Here is a 14,955-nt window from a genome sequence, read left to right as displayed (position 1 = left end):
CAGCATTTCCACATTTCTTTAACTCCCCACTTTTTTTTCCAGCACTCTTAGAGGCATAGTTTCTTCTTCTTTAAAAGCAATGTGATCATATCATATCTAGGCCACGTAGAACTAACAAATTCCTTGACTATACTGAAACACAGGGCATTTACCATAAAGGTCTATTACCAGTGGAAGTAAAAATCAACTCATGGGCAGATTTTCAAATGAGGACACTAAGCAAGTTGCTCAGAAGCACTTATTTTTTGGCAATCCATCTCAAGCTCTTCAACAATCACTGCTTCAGCTGCCTCATATCAGTTCAATTAGATTTTGAGACTAGACTGCAGCTCCACTGTCTGCACTGGGTCCCCAAATGGCCAGAAGAGCCTTTAAAGGAAAAGCAGTTCAACATCATTTTGAAAAGAAAATTGAAATTCAGATAGTGTTCTTCTACACGATGGATAAGCTGCATGCCAAAAACAGTATTAGCTAATCAGCATGCTAGAAAATCAACTGCAGATATACAACACATCTTTCAGATAAATACGTGGATGAGAGGATTGGATTTTTCCATTAGCTTTGTCCACAGATACAAGCAAGCATTTCTTACAGTTCTTTTCACAGAAAAGCTTTAATAGTTGCAAAACGAACACAGGATATGTACACATCTAGCGTAATTAATGAAATATGTTAAAACCTATGAAAGTAACTATTAATCCCATCACTGTAGAATACATGCCTATTTAAAATTTTTGTTCTCATACTATTAACTTGTAAATTAAATTTCTATTTGCATACATGTACACATATACACACATGATCTTTCCTCATCTAGATATAAGTCATTTAATAAGTACACATTGATCTTTCATTTTCAAAAGGCCTTGATTTCTATTTTGTATCAAGAATGGCATTTTTGCTTGGATTGCCAACTATTGCTGGAATTCTGTAAGGGGCTACCTTGCCTAAAGAACCCCCACAGGCTCTCTGAGCTCTATATCCGAGCCCTTCTAAGCCCGCACCATGAAGTCCATCACAACTGCTCACACAGCAGCTGGCGAGACAAACGGCCTGCCAATGTCCTAACAAGGGCTCTGTGGCAGACAAGGCAGGTGATTCTCCCATGTTCCCAGATAGCACTCCAGGCTTGGACCAATTCTCTTCCCTTTTCTGCTACCAGCTAAAATCAAGGACTGTGTATGTGTTTGCTCTTTAACCTGCCTATAAAATCCAGTGTAAACCATTTAAGAATAGCAATCACATTGCACAAAGAAGCGTTCCCCCCTTTAAAAAAATCTGCCAGTGTCCAAAGCGACCAATAATCGAGTAACAGCAATAGCAACTATGTTAAAATGAAATAACATTTTACAAACAACTAGCAAATTCCATAGCACTGTGTCAGCATAACAGCATTGTATTAGAACGTAACTATGAATTTAAACTGACCTATTTGTTTCAAAATACCTAAATTGAATTAAGCAATAATAGAATCACAAAAAATGGAATGAATTGAATTAGGGAAAAGAATAATTTCCCCTAACAAATAATTAGGGAAAATTAATGGAAAACATTAATTCTATATGAGATGCTTGACAGGTAATGTTTACCTTGACAGCATGCATATAAAACAATGTGTGAATAAGGGCATATTTAATGCCGTGCAACCTGCAAGTCCTCTTAGACCATTTTTCTTTAAAATATTTTCTCTCAGAAGGCTGAAGACCTTCCTAATCTCATTCGGAGGCTCAGACAATGGCTTCAGTGACTAACATTTGCAAGTGACGCAACGTTTCAGCAAGTCCCCTGTCAGCATGGAGATGAATGATGACTAACCCAGAATTTGTGACTGCTATGAAGCTCTCCTCTTTTTTCCTGCTCTAAATGATGCCTCTTACTTTATTTTCTTCTCTGACGGTTTTTGCCGATGTCTGCTCTATGTTTTTTTAGATATTTATGGCACATATGGGTGCTTGTATACTTTGATGACTACAAAGAAGATCTTGCCATGACATAAGCAGTTAAAGGACTCACTGCAGCCATTCCTCTATATTCCCTAATGAGGTGCTGCCAACAAGTAATAAAACCTGAGGGACAAAGCAAATATTTTGTAAGTGTAGGACTAAATAAGAAGGGTAGGGACAGGCAGGGACCAAACCACAAAGTCACTGAAGGTGATTCTAATGCAAATATGCCGTATGGCTTGTATACATGCTCAGACTTTGAGCTAGTGATGCCTTATCCTGCTGTTACAAAGTTTTACCCATTTTTTCACTGTCTCCAAAGTATGTTTCTCTTTTCTATTCTCCTTTACAGTACACAGAAGAGAATTCATATATTATTCATCCAACTGTAGAGTCAGAGCATTTGTTTAGTGGAAGACTGCACTGGGTTCTCAAAGACTATACAATCACTTCATCTAATTACGAAGTGCTAATCACTCAATTTTTACGTTATTACAGTCACGTGATACCTCAAGAAGCCAAACTGTTGACATATTATGGAAGTCTCCAGCATAGGAAACCCAGCATAACACATGAAAGCCAGAAAAGAAGACTAGGCGTAGATTTGTTGAGAAATATTCATTCACCATGCACATTGAATCACATTACTATTACGTTGTCCAACATAGGACTTAGTTTTAAATCACAGACAACATTAGTGTCAGAAATTCTGGCAACTCTGAAATAGTGGTGGATGTGCCTTGCAGAACAGCAACTTATATACCTAATATGTACTTACTGAGCCAGACCTCCCTTCACACAAATTTCACTTCCCCTACCCCAATGAGAAACACATGCCATTCTCCTGGTTCGCATTCCCCAGCACGATACTCAGGCTATTGCCCATTCATTACACGTGTGTCTGAGTACGACTTTCGCCATGCTGGATGCAGCACCTTCTGTGCCTCCACTGGGTGAACACTCCTCTGGTTTTAAGCAGTATGACATGCTGGAACACGCCGCACTTAGCTAAAAGATTACTTGCCCTTCCACTTCTCCACCCTTTTAACTGGCGTTCCTGTCCTTAGACAACCCAAAGGAATTCTCTCGCCATCAAAGGGAAATCCATTTAAGTACTGTATTGAAACGTGACCAATCCAATTCTCATTTGCAAAAGAACTTTCTGCTGTTACTCTACAGAGCTGCAAATTACTCTGAAGTCCCTTTCTTGAAGCTTGAAAATGGCAGCCAATAGGGACAGAAGCCTCAACATCTCCAGCCAAAGCGACACGCTGCCCACAACATTGTTCTGTTGAATGGTACGAGGGTAATTAAGTCTCTCACTACACCCTGGAGGGCAGTGAGTCAGTTTGGGCTCAGCTGGAGTCCACTAAAAGAGTATTGACTAAATTTATAATAGTGTTAATGAACCTATACATACTACTGGTCAGCATTAAAGGCCAAACAGCAGAGGAAGCCATAGAGCAAAGAGGAAGAGATGAAGGGAAAATACTTCTCAAACTATGATGCAGCAAAGCTGTGATCAAGGCATAAGGAGGAAAGGTTTCTTAGCTGCTGGCAAATGCACTGAAACCACTGGTAATACAGCACTAATGTCAGAGAGGTACACTGGTAGTTAGGTCTTAACAGCTTCTCTTAATCCCAAAGCAAGAAAAACAAAACCAAACAGATAGCCAACCTCTTTAGAATAGTTACAGGCTTCATGTCAGGCAGAGACTGTCAGCTAATTCTAATAAAAGTTGTTTCAGAGAAAGTAAGCTCCACGTAGTAAATTAAAGCCAGGGAATTACCATAACTCACACATGATTAGTAGCATTATTTGGAAACGCTGTACTTTAAATATGTTTACATAACTGAAACTACAGTTATCATTAAAGCAATTGTATGTGTATCTGATACTCTGTTTACGTATCTTCATTGATTGAGGAAGGAGAGATTCAGACTGTTTAGTGAAGTACACATCCTGAGAAAAATGGTATTTTTACATAATGTGGAGGAGGGTTTTTACCCTCCTGTAGTAGCATCTTCCTGGTGATTTTCCGCATCACTTGTTGAGAAGGCCAGGTGTCTAAACTGTATTTGTAAAGCATCTCTCCCTGTCTAAAGCACAGAAGATCTATCAACTACCGCAGAAAAGCACCAGATGTTGGCTCTCTCAAAAAATCTTTTCACTCCAAGCACTGACAGCAAGTCTCACAGAACTGGGCTTTCAGTGACTACTTTTTGCTGCTTACCCTCAACCCAACTTCACAGTTTTGCAGTGATCTTTAATGCTTCTGAAGTGCCGCCACTCCACCTGACTGGTGGCTGACACACGCAGGCCACACAATCCTTTAAATCTACTAAACATATCCCAGCTTCCTCAACTGACACCAGTAAGAGCAGGTCGTTACCAGTGTGACGCTGACTGTCATCTCTCAGGTGTCTTCTCAGGCAACCCATGCACCTGAAGCGAGGAGAATGCCCACGGTGACGAGGAGTGATATTCCGAGCTCTAACTGGGCCAACACGCCTCTGCAGTCACACGTAGTCACAAGTCAGGACAGTCCACACACAGACCAGACCCTGCACTCCCTACTTGTTCTTAGCCTCTGGCAAGTGGTGGATCTCCCGGTCCGTGCCTCTGCCCCTGTGGGAGCAAGGGTGTGCAGGGTGCTGAGCACCCCATGGTTGTATTCTTGGCTAGAGCCTCTAGGTGACACTACTTTAATACAAACTAGCACATGATTTCCAAACAAGACTCCATGCTCCTGTCTCTCCCCTCTTCTGTCTAAAATCCCATTCGTTTGCAATGAAAACCAAAACCAAAAACCAAATCCCGCAATCAGAACAGGAAATGAAGCTCTTTTTAAGTCCAGTATTGATACGTGCATTTCATACGCTGTATTATCTCATAAATTATGCAGCTTTACTTACTTTCATCCAGGTTTAGTTTTTGTTTTACTTTGTTTTTTCTCAAATGAACACCACACACGTAGCTTTAATTATTAATACAGATTCATTTAGCAATTATTCTTGATTAGGACACCACCATAAACTTATTTTAAGCATACTCTAAGAAAAAGACTGTTGCACATAGTGCCACGCATATACTGAATTCAAACGGCCTTTTCAGTGAGCTGATGTTAGGGAACAGGCATGAACTTCATCACATCTCTGTAATTTTCTTATCAGCATCAAAAATCCCCAAAACCTCTTTAAAAATAAAATCACAAGAACAGATGTAACACTACTGGAAGTTACCTACAACACTAGAATGCTCCAGGAAGGACTTCAGCAAAGTTTTCCCATTTCTAGTAGTAGTTTTCCCATTTCTAGCTAGTAGGCCCTGACAACCTATTTGCAAATAACAGATGAAGTGGAAATTTTTATTTATTTCTGTTCAAACTTCCACTTAAGTATACTTGGCTATACTACTTGGCTATACTACTACTTTGGAGAAGCAATGTGACAACAGAAAACCAGATTTAGTTGCTCCTTACTGGCAATCAGAAACATTTCAGAAATGTTTTTTTTGTTTGTTTTTTTTTAGAAGTCCACACATTTAGACGGAAACAACTAACTTCTCATTTTCATTGATTTTTTTTTTCCCCAGGGGAACAAAACCAATTCCTCACCAACTTAGATACATGCATCATCTTCAAACAGCTAACATGTTTGGCTGAAATGTTTCAACTTAAACATTCAAAGCTAGCTTACAACACAACACCTATTTTTAGTTTAGTTCACAGGTATCAAAAAACATTATTATTAACTTCTTTTTTTAATCACAAAAAAATTAATCAAGGTATCACTTGACCTTTTGTGCTGCATTTTACGTAGGCTGTAGGAACCACTCAAGATAATCCATTCACCTGGAGGAAGATGGCAAAGCAAGGAGACACCAGCATGGAAAGGGTATGAAGACCACTTACAGTCAGCAAGGAGATATGAAGGCATACCGCAAAGGCAGTGAAGACTATCTCTGCATATCATTTCAACATAAAGCAAACTAAAAGCCGATGTGTACAGGTACCCTAAGGTACTTACATGAAACATGAGGGAAAAAGAGAATGGTATAATAATCATGAATGCTAGCACTGGCTTTGGAGGGCTGCAATAAGTTACTTTTGACTGATGAAGCCTATGGGATGCATACCTTCCTCAAATACCTTTCTGTATTTAGTAGTATTATTTGAAGAAATTTAAGGACATCGGCATATATTAAAGCTCCGCTATTTAGTTCACTCAACAGATACACAAGGAGAGTCCCATCCAAATCACTGGGTGTATTTATGTAATGTGAATATGAAAAAAGTAATTTTGGAAATGTTCTGCAAGATTCTGCTTCTCTCTACTTCGTAATGGCATGACTCCAAACATTCAGGTCTTCCAGAGAAAATATCCAGCTCCAAAAATTATCCCCACAAAACTTCTCAAGCATGTTCTTTCCCTCCACTTTTTCCAAACAGATGAATACGCTTCCTAACCCTGTGCAAATCTTTAATTCTCCTGACTCCAAAAGCATTCGTATCTAGCCCTTCCCTATTAAGAGAATTACCACAGGAGTTGTTTCAGTACTGGATGTTGCCTGTACTGGGCTATGAGCAACGTAACGTGAAGAGGAAGACTGAAAGCGGTTAGAAATTTCATAATCCACTGTAAAATGAAGGAAGATTGCTTCCTGGCAAGCTGCTTGAAAAAAAATGGAAATGTTCTGAATTTGATCTAGGCGAGGAGATGCAGGTGAAACAGTCAAGAGGTGAAAGCAGCGAGCAATTTGTCAGCTTCTGGTTTAGATAGCACCTGCAGTTAGCAGATGGCTATCACGCCCTGCCTCTGCTCTTTCAAGTATCACGCCCATTTCCAGTAGCCCTTTAGGTAGCCACACAAGACGCACAATGCAGCCAGCCACTTGTAGCCATACACATATGCACGATACAGCCGCGTGCGTGGAGACAGACCTGCGAAATGAAGGCTGCGGCTCAGCAGGTGATACGCAGTACCTTAAAAGCTGAAAGCCTTCAACTTTTTCTTCGTAGTCCTGGCCAGGCCTGCGAGGCCTGTGTAACTTAGGTAGCACCTCGGGCGGGAACATTGCCTTCCCGCTCCCGTGCGACTGCTACAGGTCAGGCTGTGCCACGCTTGCTGCTGCTTCGTGGCGCCTTTCTCTACAAACAGCCTCGTTACTCCCACAGCCATGCCTGCAGAGTCCGACGCTGCTCCCCGAGAGTTAGTGCGTCTGAACCTACCCCTGAAATTAGAAAATGCATCAGGCCAAATAATGAGATTAATTCCGATGTTTCTGAGCCTGCAAGCACCCACACCCCCCTTCGCACACACATAGCCCTGGTACTGGTACTGGTAGCAGTTACCGGTTTCACGTATGTCCACACACGTGTGTGTGCGGACGCGTGCCGAGACACAGAGATAACGCAACTTATTTCTGCCCAGGTGGAACAAATGATCACAGCTATGCAGGTAAGAAACAAATGCTACGGAAACCCTCTCCTGTCTCAGCAGAAGCTGAAGGGGTTATCACCGTATTGACAGTATGGGACTACAGCATCCATCTGATCAAAGGAAAAAAAGATTAAAGCATCACACCCAGTTCCATTGTCACACAAGTAGACCATGCAATGCATTACTACAGCCCAGATTACATTACAAAATCCTCCGGTAACAGCCCTATTGTTAACATGCCACCTGTTACCTTTTCCAAAATGCTGAAATTATCTTATGATCGCTTTCAGCCTGACAAATGCAGTTTAATCTTTATTGCATCTCGCAGCACAGACCTGCTTCATCCATGCCTTATTTATCTCACGTGTGTCGGAATGCAACCCCAAGTCCTCAGTCCCCCCCTGCCACAAGGCATTCCTTCTGCTCTGCTTTATCAATATACCTGGGTTTCCATATCCGACTGCTCCTTTACAATAAAAAACACACCCACCCAGTATTCTACCATTGCCTGTTGCCTTGGTAATCCAAATGCCTGGGTACTCGCTGATTATCGGCGACTGAGACTCGCATTGTTCACACCGCAGCGCGTCTGCTATGTTAATGTGAGATAATGGCAGCCAGAAGACTCCTTTTGTTCCCAGCTTTGCTGTTTATTCATAGTGCCTGGAGGTCAGCGACTGCTACAACAACCGGGGAAGGAGCCGCTGAACGCGTGAGCAGCTTCCACTCCTGCTTTAGCCTCCGAGGCAGGGGGACCGGAGCAGCCCGGCTGCAGCCCCGGGCACGGGGAGCTCTGCGGTCTGACTCCGGCGCTTGGCAGACTCGCGCTTCCCGGATTTTTGAGACGAGGCTGATTTACGCCGGCGGAGAGCAGACAAAAAGCCGCTTTCCGAGGGAGGCGGGGGGCGGGCCGGGCAGCGGCAGGAGCCCTCCACAACTTACTGCGGGGCGGCCGGGGGCGGCTGAGGGGCCGGGGGCGCGACCGCGCCGGAGCCTCCGAGCCGGGCCGAGCCGGGGAGGGCCGGGAGGGCCCGGGGGGGTCCCCGCTGCCTGTGAGGGGGTTCCCCGCTCTTCGGGGGGTTCCCCGCTGCTCCGGGGGGTCCGCACAGCCCGGGGGGGTCCCCACAGCCCTGGAGGGGGGTCCCCACTCGGTGTCAGGGAGGCGCAGGGTGGGGGGGACGCCTCCCCCGTGCAAGTCGCCGGGAGGGTGCTGGTGGCACAGCGGCCGCCGAGCTGTCGCCCCGGCATCCCGCAATGCCTTCCCCGGGCTGGGGGGCTGGGGGGGAGGTGCGGGGGAGCCCCCCCGGCCCCGGAGGAACCACCGGCCCCGCAGCAGCCCCCCAGGTGCGGAGCGGCCCCTTCATAGCCGCGCCGGGCCCTGGGCGGTGCTGGGGTGCAGGCGGGTGTGCGCCTTTGTTGTCAGCCCTGACACACGGCGAGCTGGAGTTTGTGACCCGCTTCAGCGCTGGGAAACCGGCACCACGACTCCTTCTTCCTCGTGCCAGACCGACGGGACTCGAGCACCCGAGCGTACGGGAGCAGGGGGAGCAATACAAAAAAAAAGACAGCTTATGGGGAATGCACTCCTTTTATAAGCTATTTACAGAGGAATCCTGCGGAGGGTCACGTTTTCATCTAGCAATCAATTACAGGTCCGTGTAAGGAAGAGGCGTCGAGAAAAATACCAGGTTTCAGACAAAATACACGTGTTCATAGTGGCCAATTACTCCCCCCCCCAAAAACAAAACCCACAAAAAAACAAACAAACAAAAAAACACCGCAAATACGAAAATGAGAACACGTTAGGCACCCTTTAGAGCAGTAATTTCCTTTCCCACTCCGCACAAGCTGACGCCACCACCAGACACAGCACCGAGCCCCCGGGACCCTGCGGCCCCCCAGGAAGGCAGGCCGGCATGAGACGCTCGGTGATTTTAATGAGCGCGGCATCACACAGCCAGGCACTGCACTGCTTTCTGTGCCACCGTGCAGTTACCGCACCGACAGGGAAAATGGGTAAAGGCTACAAATATTGTCCCTGCTGAATGATTTGTAACTCCGGTGCCACCCCAAATGAGTTGGGTTGCTGAGAGCAAGTGACAGGGGGAGCCTTCCCAACACACTGGAAGAGCACAATCGCCTCGATGCGGGGCACAAACCATCTGCTTCTGAAAGCAGCCCTCGTGTAAAGCTCATGAGACTATTATGCGTATCACTAAACTTTAATCGCAATCAATTAGGCATTTTTAGGAATGGGACATTCAATATTCCCCGTTTACAGGGATGAAAGCTGTCTTTTCAAACACACACCTATATTTTAAAAACTACTGTAGACAGGGCAAAGCCTGAGAAGGTCAGATTTTGCCTCAGTCAGCAGACATTCCTTAAATAGTATTTGCCAAGTCTTCATCTGGATTTATAAAAATATCAGCTGGCACTTTTTAATTCAAACTATATATATATATATATATACACCACAAAGCCCTAAACTTTATGTTATACATAAAACGTAGAGGAAAAAAATGTAAAGAGTAACGCTTACACGTACGTACAAATACCATCACAAAATTACAGTAGCTGTACTGCCACATATTGTTCTTACAGCAAAAGCACTTACTTTGACACCCTAGTCAGTACAGAAGCCCTATCATGACGTGTGCGAGGTGCTGCAAACAAACACACAATAAAACAAGATCCTTGCCCTATACCTTTTAACAGGCATGTGAGGAATATACCTTTGAAGAGGATTTAAGCCTGCCCATTACTGTTTTTAGAGCTCATGTCTATCAGTCTCTCCTTGTACCACAAGAACTGACCACAAAATAATCTCACCTAAAATGAAATGCAGATTTTTCACATGAAAATATTAAAGGTTTAATTATTAACAGCTTATGGCCACACACGTTCAGTTTTCAAGTAGAGAGCACTAATCATTTGCTTTTAGCTCCAACATTCAAGGCTTTCTTCCTGTTCCTCTCCATAATAAGAGTATGCTAAATCTAATGTTAGTGCTCTCAGGGGACAAGATGGGCAAACAGTCTTGGGACAGTATTTTCAAGCACTTACAGTTTTGTCTTCACAGTGCTTAGAGCATCAGGGGTCTTATTTAAAACTGCTTTCAACAAATTTTGTCCCTTTTTTTTTTTTCCCCTTTAGGTAATGCACTTCTGCAGAAACATTTACAGATTCTGAACTTTCCTCTTGTTTTCTCCTGATGGTGGCTTCTAACATTTTTTGGTCTAGAAGATTTAAAAAAAAAAAAGAAAGAAGAGACTGCTCCTACAGAATTGGGATAGTTACTTTAACTGAGTATACTTTACCAAGTATATTCTCTTACATTAGGATTTGCCATCTGTTCAGTCCTTAATAATATTTATTTCACAATTTCATAAATAAAAAGATGAAACAACCGAAACAATCTTACCTTTCACCTTAACTTTTGAATTCTTTTGCAAAGATTGCTCCTCTATGGCCCAGCCGCATGCAATAATGAAGCGATCTCCAACTTGGAACTGATGTATGAAAGATGCACAACGTGCTTGTTTTCCTAAGACTGTATACGCCACACCAGAGCTTTCACTTGAACCATTTCCCTCATCCAGACATTTTTCAAGTGACTCTCACTATCAGCCAAAACTGCCTATGATGGCAAAATTGAAAAGGCTGCAACCTTTGCAGAAACTTTGACAATGTTGCTACTGGTGTGTTATTGCCAGATCACCCTTGATTCTTAGCAGCCCATGTCAAGGGTGGTCCTAACCACCCAGTACAAAATCAGACACGGAATCGTCATTCTCCTCCCAGAGAGACTGCTGCTCCTACCAATGCAAGTTCAAGTGTTAGTTAAGTTGGAAGATCAAGCGCCAAAACAAAAACTAAAATAAGCACCCTTGTAAAGCAAGTCCTACCAATAAAAGGTATTTATGGCAATTGCCTGAACATAAAACAATAATGATAATAAAGTACCTACTGTAATATTGAATTACTACTTAATTTGATCTACTGTTTAATTTCATCAAAACCTCTGGCACTAAGTAATTTGTGTTAAAAATAACTTTATCTTTGTATTTTTCATCAATCTTGACTTCCCTATGCAGACATTACTCTAGACATTTGGTCACTAACTGCAGGACAGCTGCTTATTAATACAGAAGACCAAAATTTGAAACGAGAGAGATGACAGTAAGAACCCAAAGAACACTCATGACAACATCGCAGGCTGCAATTAACAGCTGCACATCTTCAGGCGTTCTCATTGACAAAGTAGGGTGCAATTCCCACCGAGTACGATGGAAACCATGCCCATTTTAACCAAGATTCAATTTGATCCACATCTACTGAGGTCCACCACTTAATGTAATGAAGTGGTAAGCAGGAACTTCATCAAAGCAGTAGCAGCATTTGCCAAAAATCTTAAAGCACATTTAAAAGTAAAAATCAGCCACTTGGAGTAGTATTTGTCTATTGTTATTGACATTATGTCAGAATGGAAAACTGCAATACAAAGAAGTTACGTTAAGCATGAAATTTCACTCCTGCGCAAACGGCCAGCCCAAAGACTACAGGCTCTCCTTAAGTCCCCCATAAATCCTTTAAGAAGGATTTAAATTGGAAGTTACACAGGATTAAAGAGGTGGATAGGTCTTACACTGGTCCCTCAGAACACATGTAAAGTTTATGTATGTGAATCAGTAAAGAAGTCTAAAAAAATGAGTGCATCTCATGCTCAATTTTGAGCTAAATATTACTGCATTACATTGATTAAAAAAAAAAGTTTTTTTTTTTTTTTGAGAATCCAGCGTTCACTGTTTATGAAGCCCGTGAGTTTGCAGTCTAACCAACCATCTGGCATTATAAAGTAGGTATTTCATTGAATTTTTGTTCTATATGCAACTTGTGTACTTATTTAAGACTCAATCACTCTGTTAATGAAAGGCTAAATTTAAAAATAAATTAGCACAAGGCAGTCTTTACTTTGAAAGCTTTCTTTGCACATGTGCAAATCCTCACATGGCTTACATTCTGCTCTCGTTAAGTCCATTTGACTAACAATATTGCAACCAAAGCCCCCCTTGACCTGTCTACCCTCAGTTTTCTCCCACTACTCAATTCACTTTTTCAAAATAAAAGGCTACCCTAAAAATAGACCAAACCTGAACTCCTTCCAATGTATGTGCCCACAGTTTCTTAAATATGAATCCTCAGATTTCAACTCTTATGATACATTCTTGAGTCAGAGTTTATTTTAGACAGCCAAGGCCACTTTAAGCTTCAAGACTATGCAGCTGTAATTCTGTAGCATCACATGGAATGATAACCTAGCGTCTGACCAGAGTTCTGGGTAATTCTATTGCTAGTAAAAGCAATGTCAGAGAAAGTCCTGCATTAGGTACTTGAGATAGTCTGATGACAGGGGAAGTTTCTTTTTTGTCTAGTGATGTTCAGCAGCTGTCATATATCCTATATTCTATTTGTTGAGCTATGCAAAGTTCTTGAATATGCTCTTGGTTGTTCTAACTTGCTTTCTAATTCTTCTACAAATCTTGAAATAGCTAGCTACATTAGTTTCTTGTAGAAAATGCAAAACAGGCTTTTTTTTTTTTTGATTTACACAAAGCCTTGTGAATTAGAGATAACATACTGTGAACTTTAATACTAAGTTTTGACCCAAATGTAATCTAATACAAATATACAAATGTTGCCTCATCAGCTTTATCGCTGGGGTTATACTTAACTGCTTTTCATCTTCTATTTAGCAAAACAGAAAACTCAGTTCTTCCCTACCCCATAGTTCACCACTGTCTGATAGACCCATCATAAAACATCCATGAAAATAAACACTTTCAGCTGGAAAAAGAAGTTGGAGAGCCACAAGATGTCTCATTGTAATGTACCACCTGAGATACTTCGAGCAGTCATAGTTATGGCTAAATTACAGATGAGAGAACAGTACACATGGAAGCAGCGATGCTCCATGGCTGGCAGGTATTTCAAATCCCTAAGATACTGCTGCAGCTATTATAGATAAGAAGTTGTGCCACGGAAATAATGTTTCTAGAGGGACATCTCATAGGTAAACAGCAGTAATTTAGAACTAACTCCCAGCGTCATTTTGAGTAAAGCATTTCAAGGACATTACTCAAGAGAAACTTACAGGGACTGCTTGATACCGGACAGGATGTTCTACTCTTAGCTAGAATATTGGGTAAGCTGCTATTGCAGAAATGCCAGCGAGAGAGTATTTAGCAGGAGAGAGTTATTTGTAATGTGACATGGTTTTGAGGGAGAACTGCCATGAAAGACAAAAGAATTGTATCTGTCTTATCTAGCAATATAGTACACTGCCTCTGTGAGGTACGACAGTGCTTTCTTCTGTATCTTAAGAGCTTCAGGGCAACACAGGCTAAAAGGTCAGATGTGAATTGTGCATCTAAAAACTACAAAACTACACCTAAGAGTGTTTATGTACTGCACCAAATGTTTTTGTGCAGACTGACTGCTCCACTAAATTTCATCTTGGATTCTGCAATGCTTCTCCCAAAGTGTAAAAAATAAATTGTTTTACAACAGAAGGTTTTCTGCGTTTGTTTTGTTTGTTTTGAAGCATGTTTACAATCCGTCATTACATAATCAACTGAAAAAAGTGACAATGCAGGTGCTCCAAAAAGTCAGTGATATTGCATTAGTTAGTCTGGAAAACGGTTTTTATTCTCAAGTACTAAAATAAAAAGGCATAGAGTTCTCACGGTTTTCCCATAAATACAACATATGGGGGAGAAAAAAAGTGGTTTTAAGACAATTTCACACATGCAAATACACTAGTACAAAGATGAGTCAAATCCCTAAGCTCCATTCTAACATGGAAGTTCAAGATATATTATGCTACCACAGATCTAGGTACAAGGAATTTAGCCTCACCTACACTGTAATAATTCTTTACTAACGTGAGTGCCCTACACAAAAAAAACAATTTATACTATTGCGATTTCTTTAACGTGATGCTGTGGGAAAGTAAGCCTTGAAAAAAACTCAGAAATATAAAACATAAAGTGAATGTTAAACCCTGTCTACACTTACTCCTCAGCTTTTGCCTTGACCTAGGCTCCGAAGGCAAGAAATACAAATTCTGTTTCTCTGCGTAAACTGTTAATCTAAAGCTCGTATCTTTAGTTTCTTCTAGTGCCCTTTAGTGCCCCCGTTTTTTCTGAATTCACTATTTTGTGGTCCTCATCTGATATAAGGTGATATAGGACATTCTCACAGCTATGGGTACTCCCACTACACAATTGCTTTAAACTAGCATGGCATTTCTAACGCAACGTACAAACAGAACAACCTCAAGAAAAGCCAGCTGTATTTAAATAAACAGTAGGAAGATGTCTGCTGAGAGATATGTTGTGGAAGTTTCTCCTTAGGGCACAGCTTCAAGTTTGAAATTAAGCCCACTTCACCTGAGCACAGATTTGAAGATGGAAGCATCATTCCACTATGCGCCAGGTAACAGCAAAGACAAAAACTGCATTTATTTAGGACGTGCTGTAATTATACATCCCCTGTTGTCTGTGGCACT

At 42.0% G+C, this 14,955-nt stretch overlaps 1 protein-coding gene across 26 annotated transcripts in view; it reads right to left on the bottom strand.

Annotated features, from left to right (window-relative positions):
• ZMIZ1 (zinc finger MIZ-type containing 1) overlaps positions 1–14,955 on the bottom strand; it is a 353,245-nt gene that overhangs the window by 38,230 nt on the left and 300,060 nt on the right. Inside the window, exon 1 of one of the 26 annotated variants that reach the window (XM_083843107.1) lies at positions 7,876–8,015. The exons of the other annotated variants lie outside the window; for them this stretch is intronic. The gene's annotated coding sequence lies outside the window, so the exon portion shown is untranslated. Of the gene's footprint in view, positions 1–7,875; positions 8,016–14,955 lie in introns of those variants that run through there. 26 annotated transcript variants of the gene reach the window in all.

This window comes from Anser anser (assembly GCF_964211835.1).
Source record: "Anser anser genome assembly, chromosome: 7".
In the NCBI taxonomy this organism is placed as follows: Eukaryota; Metazoa; Chordata; class Aves; order Anseriformes; family Anatidae; genus Anser; species Anser anser.
Note: the sequence above shows the minus strand (reverse complement) of the source record. Positions and strands in the feature narration are given on the sequence as shown.